This window comes from Crocodylus porosus, unplaced genomic scaffold, assembly GCF_001723895.1.
Source record: "Crocodylus porosus isolate Cpor-Errol unplaced genomic scaffold, CroPor_comp1, whole genome shotgun sequence".
Taxonomy (NCBI): domain Eukaryota; kingdom Metazoa; phylum Chordata; order Crocodylia; family Crocodylidae; genus Crocodylus; species Crocodylus porosus.
In genome coordinates, this window is record NW_017728912.1 from 2,679,154 (window position 1) to 2,691,389 (window position 12,236).

Genomic DNA, 12,236 nt, shown 5'->3' on the forward strand with positions numbered 1-12,236 from the left:
TGGGGGGGATGAGGCCGGGCAGGGAAGGGATCAGGGGAGGATTGGGGGGCTCACAGGGGATGTTGCCTGGTGTAGAAGGAATCGGGGGAGGGCTCAGAGGGCAGAACAGGGAACATTTGCAGCATGGGGAACATTTTCCCATTCCTGCATGTGCCTCTTGCAGCATCTCAAAGAGACACTGCAAGAAGCAAGTGCTGGCTCATCTGGACATGCCCCAAGGTTCTTTCCAGCCCTACTTTCCTCAGATTCTATGATTCTGGAATGAATGTTGTGACTAGTGGTGGATTTGGTGGCAAACTGTATAGCTAATTGGCAGCAATTCACAGCAAATTCACAGCATATTGTTAGCAGAATATGTGGGGGCTGATTATAGCACTAATTAGTGAGGCAAATCCATTGCATCATGGTCCAATATCAGTATATAACTGTGTGAAAAAAATATTTCATAAGTGTTTGAGCTTTTGTGTTCATTGTGAAATAGTGAAGTGATTTATGAAGAGTTAGGTAAATCATTTAAGAAAGTATTTGCCACCCATCAAATAAAAAATATGATGTAAATTTAGTATGTGCAACCTTTTAAATATCACATATATTTGAGTAATTTTTTGTTCATAAAATATCTGGACCAAGAATGTGTGTCATGAATACTCATGCAAAAATGCATATTTACATAAAAAATATTTGCACTGCTATCCTGATATCACTTTAAGTTGGAGAACTACAAGTTAGGGACCAGAGTCAATATTATGTGATTTACATGATCAATCATACAACATGATGAGCAAATTATGAATGGCAAATTTACTGAGGATTAGTCATGGAGTCAGATCTTCAGCTAATATAAAAGTAGGACAGATTCCATTCCACTCAATGGAATGTTGATTTATATAGGCTGAGTATCCGACCCATATCTAAAAGCTGAAAAGAAATCCAAGAACTGAAATATTTTTTAACAAAACATTACAAAGCTAATTTTCAATAATGATGAAAAGTATAAAAGTAATGTCTGTATACAACATAAGCAACATTATTTTTAAAGATGCATACTGTGTGTTGATCACCTAATTCTAGATGTATCTAAATGGTAAGAAACATGCTTAGAATAATTAATTTGGACTTTCATCCAAATATGAATTAAATGTAGATTTGATATAAAAATAATTCAAAAGGACTTTCGTCTGTTATGTTATTTTGATTTGACAAATGAAAAATTAAACACAGAATGTGAGTATAAAATAACTCACGTTGAGTATAAAGAACAAAAAGTACTACAAATAAGATCTAAAAATAACAGAAATCTCTTGAAAAGGACTTGGCAGTAATAGCAGACCTTGAAATTACAATGAAACAAAAGCTAATAAAAATGTCAAGATATATACACTGAAAAAAACAGTAGGTTGAAAAGATATTCAACACTTTAGACCTCACATATGTTTGTTCATATTATTTTTTCCCATTTTCTATGATTAAATGAGAGAAGCAATGAAGAACCTGAATCTGAACTCTAGAGAAAAATTAGTGGGAGAAAAAGGGAATGCTTAAAATCTATAAAATGTAGGCAAAATCTTCTTAACCTGTTGCCACTTCAATATATTATTAAGTGAAAAAGAAAAGGCAAAACTAGCAATTACTTATTCTGAAGTGGGAACAAGCAAGCTGCAAAATAACAAAGTGCAAGAAACATCATTGGCCTAGAGCAAAGCCATTTTTTTACATAATTAGCAGCTGATAATGCCTGTAATTTAAACAAATTCAGCATTTTTCCAGGTGCCAATTTTAACTGAAAAATAACATATTCTGTCACGCAGAGCTGATAGGATAATTCATTCATTAATGTTTGTGGAGCATTCAGATTCCATACTGGTGAGAGCTGCTTACATACCAAGATACCGCAGAGCCTCTTTCTGCCTATTTCTCAGTGGTGTGAAACAATGAGACACACAGGTTAGCAGCAGCAGCTGACCTTTAGTCCCTGGGTGCTGACCTCCACCAATTTCGTGCGAGGTACTGTACAAGCATAGAGCACAAGATAGTTCCTTATTCAATTAATTTATAATATTAGGACAAGCCAACATATTACAGTGAGTTGAAAGGAAGCAAGCACTAATAATACTTCAAACCTAAGGTAGCTTCTCATTTGCATGTGAAAGCCAAAAAGGAGTAGTTTAGGTGTCTTTCACTGCAAGCTAGTCTACCACGAATCAGCTTTCATTTCCCCCGCTATATAATCCTGATAAACACCAGTGATTTTAGCCGGCTGCCTGCAAAGCAGTCATCGTGTTGATGTGCCTCATAGGTATCATGGTAGAAATTAATCTTAAGAAGGTATCTCCGTGCTGAACTCCTCAAGTGAGGTTTTCTTTTTCCATTCTTTTCCTTTCATATCTAATATCATCAACATCAAATGTCCTTCATGATCTTATCTTAAAAGCATCTGCTTACTCAATAATTCACTTGATAACCTTTTCTGGCATGTTGAATGTCAAAGTAGAAATGGCCAGTCATTGCCTAAATTTCATTACTGCATATTATTTATATGACCATTACACTTTATTTATTTTAGGTTTTGATCTCTCCAGGGCAAGGAAAGCATCTTCTGATCATACCTGTTTTTAAATTACAGAGATTGGGGAGTGGAGATGGGGCAAGGGAAAAGGGATTTAGTTCTACTGCATGAAGTGTTTTAAGATTTCAAAGACAAGCCTGTTTTGCATCATGAAGAAATCAAGAATTGTTAGTTGTTCATGCAAGAGAAGCACCAGAACCAGAAGTAGAGCCAGAACAAGGACACTTTGGAAGTTCGAGCACAAACTTGAATGTCAGAGATTCAGACTGAAATCCATGTCCTATCCAATTCATAGTTTCATAATTGTTAGGGGCTGGAAAGGACCTTACAGATAATTGGGTTCAGCCCCCCTGCACTTGGGCAGGAAAGACTGCTGGGCTCAGATGACCACAGCAAGGTGGGCATCAAGATGCTTTTTGAAGATTGCCAGTGTGGGTGATTGTACCACCTCTGGAGGGAAACAGGATTCAAGTGAGACCCCAAGTGCAACAGTATCTCAGCTGCTGTTCCACATAGTTTATGTTCATATTTAGCATCTGTTCTACACGTAAGACTACATAAAAAAATTAATAACAAACGTGTATTTTCCAAATAAGGCATGTTATTATTTAAAAATAAGGACCAGAACTAGAATCTAATGAAGTTAGCCAAGCAGCCTGTCCTCTACTGATGCAGGATGTTTCTCATTCAGACTCTATTCAAAATCTGTACCTAGATCTTCTCTATCTCACGAGTCCCCTAATCTCTAGGATATAGACTATTTAGGGGTAGGGTTTTTTTGCCATTTGATCAAAAATTGCATCTTAGATGTCAAACACCTTTTCTGATAAAAGTTTATTTTGGATTCATATGTTTCATCAAAGCTTCAGTACTGCAGAAAACTCATTATTCAACATTTTTTTTCCAAATAAAAAATCCTTCTTCAAACATATTGTTTCTGTTTCATCCAGAAATAACTGCTAAAAATAGTCAAATAGAAAACAGTAAAAATAATAAATAATAAAAAAGTAAGATACAGATTTTGGAAAAAAATAAAAACCAAATAGAAGAAACTGTCATAGGAACAAATGCTAGCCTCAAATTGCAGAAGTGAGCCAGAACCAAGCTTTTATGAAATAGGCGTACTGTGGAGGATATACTGGAGAGGGAGAAGGATAATAAGAAGGAAAAAAGAAGGACTGAAAGTGAGGGAGAAAAGGCAGGGAAAAGGGCAAATCATAAACTCAACATGTCTGAGGAGAATAGAAAGAAAGAAAATAAATTGTCTTGAGCAAAGAATTCAAGTAGGAAAGAACACTAGGAAGTCTGAAAAAGAGGATAGAATAGGGTAAAGGATGAAAGGAAGAGAAAAAATGATGGAAGAGATGAAACAGATTATTTTACTTAGAAGGACTGAGGGTGGCAAGATGTAGGAACAGGTTGTTGAGGTAAAAAAAAAAAAAAGAAAAATGTTTTGACTGAAGACCAAATGGAAAGAAACAAGATAATTTTCTTTCCAGGAAGTTTTAAGTTATTTGTGATCATGTGAGATCATAAGGAATTTGTGCATAGAATCTGGATAAAATATCAATTTTAAATTAACCACTATAAAACACAAGCTTTTGGAAAAAATGTAGGAGAATGAATATAATTCAATTAAAGTTAAGTAATACAATAGTTGCTCAGAGTAGCATGAACTTAAAACTCAGTGGATAAAGAGAAGCACTCTGTGGACTTGTGGTTTACAGGTTTCCTAGTGTTAAACTTTTTTGGCTGGAATGTTCAAGGGAGCATTAAGATGCATAAATGTCATTGGCATTCATCAATACCTGACAGCATAATTCTCCAAGCTCTTTTGAAAATTATCACACTCTTAATACATAAATGACGATGAGGAAGTAAAAAGATGTTTCTGCCTGAGCCATCAGTTTTGGAATTCCAGCAAGTACATGCAAGGACTATTTGACTGCTTTATGACAGTGCAGTTGTGCCATAGCTTGCAGGCATAACAGGTTGAAAGGTTCTCTTCTTGTTCAATTTGCAGCTTAACATCTAGAATGACTAAAGGACAATACATTTTGAGTATTACATATGCAGTTCACGCTAAACATATGTAATGCCATATGGTTATTGGACAGTGATCGACATTTTTATTAAGGAAACTACTAGGCCTAATATTACTTGTGAATTGGTGTATGCATTATATTGTGTCATCAAAAGAGGAAAGAAAACAAAGTAAGATGACAAAACAAACAAAAACCAATAAACCCTGAGCCTAAAAAAGTCAAAACATCTCTATTAAATTTATGTCTTCACAATAGTTTGTGATGGCTATATTGAAGTTTATAAAGGTTATACACTTAATAGTCTAGTAGCACACATATTGCTGTTTTCTGTATATACTGGTAGCCATTAGAAAGGAATTCATGCTCTTACTATATGTACTACATGAGATTTCTTCACTGCAGTGATTCTTAAAGCTTTAAAAGCAAAAATGTCTGTCTCCATTTGTAGCAAACCCCCCAGTTTTTCTTTTTTTTAATTTTAAAATGCATCCCCCCCCCTTCCTCAACCATTTCTGACTTTTTCTCTTGCTCTCTATTCCCTATAAGTGAGCTAAGACATAGGATAATCTTCAGCATTTTATTTTGGTAGCAAGTTGTATTTGTTTTGTTTTTTCTCCTCCTTTGTATTCTATAATTATTATGTTTATATTGATTTTTACTGTGCTATATTATTGTTTTACTGATAGTATAAGATTTAGGCCTACTAATGTAAGTTAGCATAAGTCATGTCAAGTTTCTATTTTGTTTGTCAAGTCTCCATCTTGTCCCCATGCCCTGTTGTGTAACTTATGACTCATACCTACCTCTCCTATGTAACTTGGTTCCTGAATGAATGGGGATGAATGAGGGTGCTTGAGAGACAATGGCAGTAGGTCTAAATATAGCTCCCTCTGAATGACCAAAACATAAACACCAATACCTGGACCAAGGACCCAGCCATTGGAACCACTATCAGCATTCAAGAAACAAAAGATGAGGCAACCCACTAGTGTGCCAACGCTGCACATGCTCAGTAAGAACACCTGGAACCTTCTGGAACAGGACTGATCTTGCCTGGACAGGCCCTCCCCATAGGAGATCATAATCTGCCCCATAAAAAGGTGTAGTGAAGACTGACTCCTTGGGATGCCCTCTTCATCTGGATCAGCACCACACCATACCGCCTATCCACCCAGAGGCCCTGCCATCACCCCCCTCTGGACAACACCTGCTGGACAAAGACCCCTTTGCAGCCTGGATAGGTAGCTATCACCCCCACCCCCTCTTCAACCAAGGATTTGAACTCTGTTTCTCTTCCCTACCTGGACTCCAACCCTTCCACTGAGTCTCTTTCTCCTGCTGCCATTGTGAGTGCTTGCGCGTGTGTGTGTGTGTGTGTAAGTGTGAACCAATAACTTCGTGGGGCAGTATAATGTGTTGTCTGTTTAATAAACTTGTTATTTTGAAATCCCAAGTTGGGTTTTTGTTTCCTCCTTGCCACCACTTATCTGCACCCCAAGCTCCCAGCTTTCAGCTTCAGTTTCCAGCCCCAAGCTCCCAGATTTCTGTCTCAGTTTCTTTCCTGGCTGTCTCATCCTTGCCACTGGGCTTTTTCCCATGCACCAGTGATCTCAAGTAACCCTGAGGCCACTTGACTTTAAGTAACTCCAAGCCTCAGTTCCTCAGCCCAGCTTCTTTCTAGTCTACTGGTTCTAATCCCAGTTCTAGCAACTTTCACTCCTTACACTTTTTCTCTCACCTTAACCTTCCCCCAGGTATCCCAAGTCCCCCAAACACACACATGCATACTGTACCAACCAATTTAGGCACTCTCCTGTGTGTATGTGTAGGGGGGTGGTATGTGCGTGAACTGGTGAATATAAACACACACACACACATATATGTAATCGTGTGCGTGATATATGAATTAGTGATCTGTGTATGGGTATTGACCACTGATTGTTGTGTAATTTTTTGTGTGTATGTGTTTGAATTGGTGATAGATGTGCATATGCCTAGGCTGGTTTGGATGTGTATGTGCCTGAGTTGGTAGTGTGTGTGTGTGTATGCACCTAATTGATTTGTGTATTTGTATATGTGCAATTGTGTCACACCCTTCTGTCTAACAGTGCAATATTGAGATCCTGAGAGTTGGCCTGACCCCACAGGACAACATATTCAAACCAGGTCTAAATGACTGCCCTCCTTGTCCTTGTTTGGGTTGAAGAGTTCAAGGTGGCCAGTTTAAGGTATAATGCTAAACAGGTTGTTTTCTTGTATGTCACTGTACGGAAACTGGAGTGACTGATTTATACTAACTCAAATGAGACTTTGGATTTGGGTAGATATCTGATTTTTTTTTTTTGCTTGTTTGTTTTGTTTTTGTTGTTATAGATTCCTATATTAGATGATAATATAAAATATATTGAGGATTCCTTTTCACATTTTCAATTATTATGATATATAAGGTACCCACCACACTGAATGTTGAATCAAATTCTTCTGATAAGAGAGGCTTTTAAATATGAAATTGCTAAACACCAGAATATTTCCCAGTTTTGCCAAGTCTGCAGATTTATGTGAAATATGGTCAGAGGAGTGCACAATTGTTGTTATCAACGTACAGCTTTTAGACTAGAGCCCAATGTAAAAATATTAGACCATGCTATCCCCAATCATGAAACAGACATTTTCCAGGTTGCACTGAAAACTTGATTTGAGACTGCATTAACACAAAGTTATTTAGAACAGGCACTTTTGTAACTGCTATATTCTGGGATAATTCACTGTATTTACTGATCTAGAAATGTCCACCTCTAAAAAACAAAACAAAAAATCTCAAAAGCAGCATCTATATGCTGAGCTGTCGTGAGAAATGTAGATTGTTCTGGTTGGTTAATCACCTTCCAAAGGTATTTTTTTATTAAATTCCTGATTCACCATTCATCTCAATGGCTTTGTTTCTTAATTTTATGTTGTGCATATTTAAAAAGACTGCACTTCTGATTTCTGAAAACTTTGACTAAATCCACAAAGGACTTTTCTCCTGTGGAAATGATAGAAGAACTGGATCAAGAACTCAATTATTAAAAGCAAAATAAAAAAAATGCAGTTTCATTACTTTTCTGCAGCAGACATAAATACCTCTGTTGCATTGTTTAAGCATTCCCAAATGCCCTCTCTGAGCATGAACTGTTTCCTTATAAAGCATGGCATTAATATTGGGAGAAAGTGATCTTGATTAGGGATGAGCTAAAATCATAGTTTTGTTTTGTTGAAAATTCCAGGATTTCAAGTTTTCCATCCCAAATCAGGCTGCAATTGAAGAAGTATTGACATTTTTCACTTAATGAGAAGCTCTGAAAAAACAGGTCAATCCTGAAATGGTGAAACATTTTTCTTCAAGTCCAACATGGAATTTCTTTATCCATGGGGTGAGTTGCCTCATGGAAGCTGCAATTCAGAAGTCTCCCCCACCCCTCAAAACCAGGCTGCACTATACTTTCTATAATGTACCTACACCCTTGTATGGAGTTGTAGAGTGCCTCTTCCTCTACAGATTCACAAGGACACTGAGCCTGGAGTTTCTACTATTGTGTGATACTACTAAGAGGGCAAAGGTAGAAGAGTTGTCAGTAATTGACTATCCAGTGACCAATTAACAAGCTGCCATTTGAGGAAAGAAGCATCACACTGGAATAAATATAGACAGCTGGTTGCAAGATGATTTATTTCCATTAGTGGGGAAATCATTCCAATATGAAGATAAGAGATAGATAGCTGATTGCATGATTTGTTTTAACTTTTCAGATGGACTGGGTGGGGTGCTAGAAATAAGTGACAAGTGCGCTGTAGGCTTTTGCTTTGAGTTCTGCAGAGGCAGAAGAAGTAGCCAACACACAAGAAAGACAGAAACCAGACTAGAACCAGCAGTCCAGTCCAGGCCAATGTAGTTGCCACAGGGTCTACAATGATTCTGACTAGCAAGACTTAGTAATTCATAGTTTGGAGCTTATATAATATCTTTACTTCAAAGTATAAAGAAGATTGTACTTTACTCTGGATTATATTTGTTCTTATGAGCTGGATATTTTGTACTCTTCTAGAATCCCCTTTTGGGATTTCTTTCTGAGTTCAGGTAGGTACTGGACATTATATTTGTCTCAGTGCAGAATAATGAATTAAAAAATATCCAATATATTTTACTACAATAACAAATACAACAGAAAATGGATAACAAGCAATAAATGAAAACTTTACAAAGAAGGCATTAAAAAATCACAACACATGTATACATTATATCAGAGTTGCTGTCAGAGAGCACAAAACAAAAAAGAATCCATTTTCTCTGGAGCCCCTAAATAGATCCATTTCACTTATATTATATTTCTTCTCAGAAGGTACTCCGAACAGGGCACAGACTGGTGCTTAGAGCATAACTGTCTCTGGGGGATAGAAAAGCCATCCAAATTCCCTTTATCCTTTTCCACTTCCTGGGACAATAGACAGATTTGCCATCCCTCTCCCAAGAAGAGCCAAAGCTCACCCAGAACTGAACAGGCAGCATTTTCAAAAGGACAGTTCAGTTCAGTAAACCAGTCCTGATCCTCCCTTCCTGGCCCAAATGCCACGCACTCCAACCTCATTGCTAGGATAGTATTCACCCCCATGGGCCTAAGTGGCACATCGGACATGGCTGCCAGCCACCACTATTTCCCCACCAAGCATTATCAAAAGGTCTCATTGACCTTTCCAAGATGAATGCATTTTGAAAAGTTCCCTCCTGCAGTACAAAGGAGTTACAATAACTCTAATATATTGAACTTAATTATATAGCTCTGATATAGCTATATACTTTACTAAAGTATTTGCTACTGTGCCACACTTGGGAATCACTGGTCATGATGTGGTCAAGATGACGTGGTCAAGATGTGGTCAAGATGCACATTAGAAGAACTAAAATGAGTAATGAGGTGTCTTAAGGTAGAAATGACACCAACTAAAGTTAGGCTGCAGGCTGTGAATACCATCAAGGATCAGTCATGGGAGCAATCTGCATCAATACGTCATTAATAATCTCAGCCCAAAAGTAGGAGTGTGCTAATGGGTTTGGGCAGAATTATCAGTACTTATGATGATCAAAATAACATACAGGAAGACATGGATGATCTTGAGGACTGAAATAATAGAAGCGGCATCAAATTCAAAACTATAAAATATCAGGCTATGCATTCTATAGAGGAAAAAATACTTTATAAATTGGGGTCTCATCAGCTGGAAATTAGAAACAAAGAGATAGGCTTGGGGGTGTAAACTGATTACAAGTTAACTATGAACCATGAACCTGTTATGGCCATAAAAAATTTTAAAAACCCAGATATGATTCTATAATGGTCTGAGAAGAGGTATTTCCCATACAAAGGAAAGTGTTAATGCTTTCATCAGGAATAAACCTCTACATTTATCTTCACTCATGTTCAAGAAGGATGAATAACTAGAAGGATGATCAGGAGGTGGAAAAACATATTTTATGAGAGAAATATGGCTTGTTTAGCCTACCAAAACAAAAGCTAAGGAGCAGAGTCATAATATAATGCCTTCCCTGCCGAGGCTTATATGGGCATAAGCTTCTCTTTTTCTTTCACATCCTGCTTCTTTTCCCCTCCTTACCCAAGGCTGGTGCCTCAACCCCCACTTTGTTACACTACTGCACAGGTGTGTATTATTTCTGCAGAGATGAAAACACTTGAAAGGGCAAAAAGCTATTGAAGCTAAATATTGGTATAAGGGCAAAAGGTATGAATTGACAATAAATAAATTTAGGCCAGAAATCAAAAGAATCTCCCTGTTCATTAGAAGGATAAAATTCTGGAATAGGTTTCCTTCCAAAAGGAATAGTGGGATATGCTTAAGCCTCTGCTTCTGCCCCCATCTCCCTGAAAAAAATCTTTAGGAACCTTAGTTAAGAGATCCTTTTTATGAATGTAATTCTGTAGCATAATTGCTTATGATAGGAGAGGACTAAACTTCATGACCCAGGTTACCCTTTTCAGTCCTATAGTTTAAAGCATGGGTGGGCCAACTCATGGTATGCATGTGTAGCAGAGTACCTTCAGTGCCTGCCACTTTCAGGTTTTAGGAGCTGGGAGCAGGCCAGCCAGCAGGTGTGTGCTAGCCTTGATGAGGCTAGCACATGACCCAAGGAGGGTTCTGGTATTGGAGCAGGGGGCAGAGCAGCCTCCATTTTAACCCAGGCCTTCAGTGAGAGAACAGTATTCTGTTGCTAGTGTCTGGGGGAGACAATGCTGTGGCTGCTCTGGAACAACTTGGAGGTAATTTCAGGAGCTATGGGATGGTTTGGAAACTCCTGGATATGATGGTAAACTACACCCTACTGGGGATGGGTGGCCTAGTAGGACTGCCTGTGGCAAGACATTCCCCCCAGAAATGCCAGGCCAGTTACCACACCAGTGTAAGGCAAGTAGGGGTGCCTGAAAAACGCCAGACCCCACCTATGGGTTGGTTATTAACACCAGAGGGGAGTAGGGCCAGGCTAGCCCAGTGAGGGGCTACTGAGTCCCACAGGGTGAAAGACCCCAGGTGGAAGACCCCCAGTGGCCCTAGTGAGGAGTTGTGGGGAGAGATGAGGAACTCCAGTGAGGGGGAAGAATTGCTTGGAGCTCAGGGATGGGGCTGGAGCCCTGGAGTACATTAAGGCCCAGTGTATGCTGCCAGGCTGGAGGCTGGGTGCTAGGCCATGAAATATCTCCCTGTTTGGAGTGGAGCAGGTGCTGATCACTGTTGTGAGAAGAAGTGTTAGATGTCTCTACCAAGAGCCATGTTAATCTCTCCCTTGCTTTGCAGTCACCAACAACAGTGTTGGTTATAGGATCAGGGAAAGGTTAACCTGGCTCTTGGTAGTGATCCCTCTCTTTCAGCAGTCTTACTCTTTCTCTGCTCCATACAGCCAAAGGCTAGTGACCCCCCTGCTTCCATTCTGGTGCTGCAAGGTGCAAACTACATCATGTGCCACTTACGATACACGAGGGTGGGGGGTCAAGGCTTAACTTGTGGCATGCCTGCCAAAAAGGTTGGCCACTAGGGGACTATGATAACTTGAAACCATTTTTTTTTTTTCTGACAGACAACTGATAAAGTAAGCAATATCAGAATGTTGACTCCTAGGACCTGTATTTCCCACTGAGAAGTCAGTACAATGGAAAATTTCCCAAGCAACTGTAGTCTTGATTCAACACTACGGATGAGATTCAATGCTAAGGTAAAACTTGAATTGTTTCATATAGAGCCCCAATAAGGGCTGCAGACTGAAACAGTAGCATGCTTTCTGCATTCTGCGGCCTTTGCTTCTCACTCTCCAGTCTCACTTGTTTTCTGGACTGGAACAGCTACCTACAACAGACAGGGATTGCCAAAATAATGTGCTACTGCACTCTGTTTTTACCATTACAGTACTCTTTACTTTCCCTTTTGCTTGGAAAAAGGGTAGTTAGACCTAAATTACTTACCAATGGAAGTACAATAAAATCTACATTTATCTACTTTATTCCTGAAAAATACCAAATCTTCATTTTTATAGAAAATCAAGAATCACTTGTATTAGCAGTGGATCCTACAATTCCCCCCCG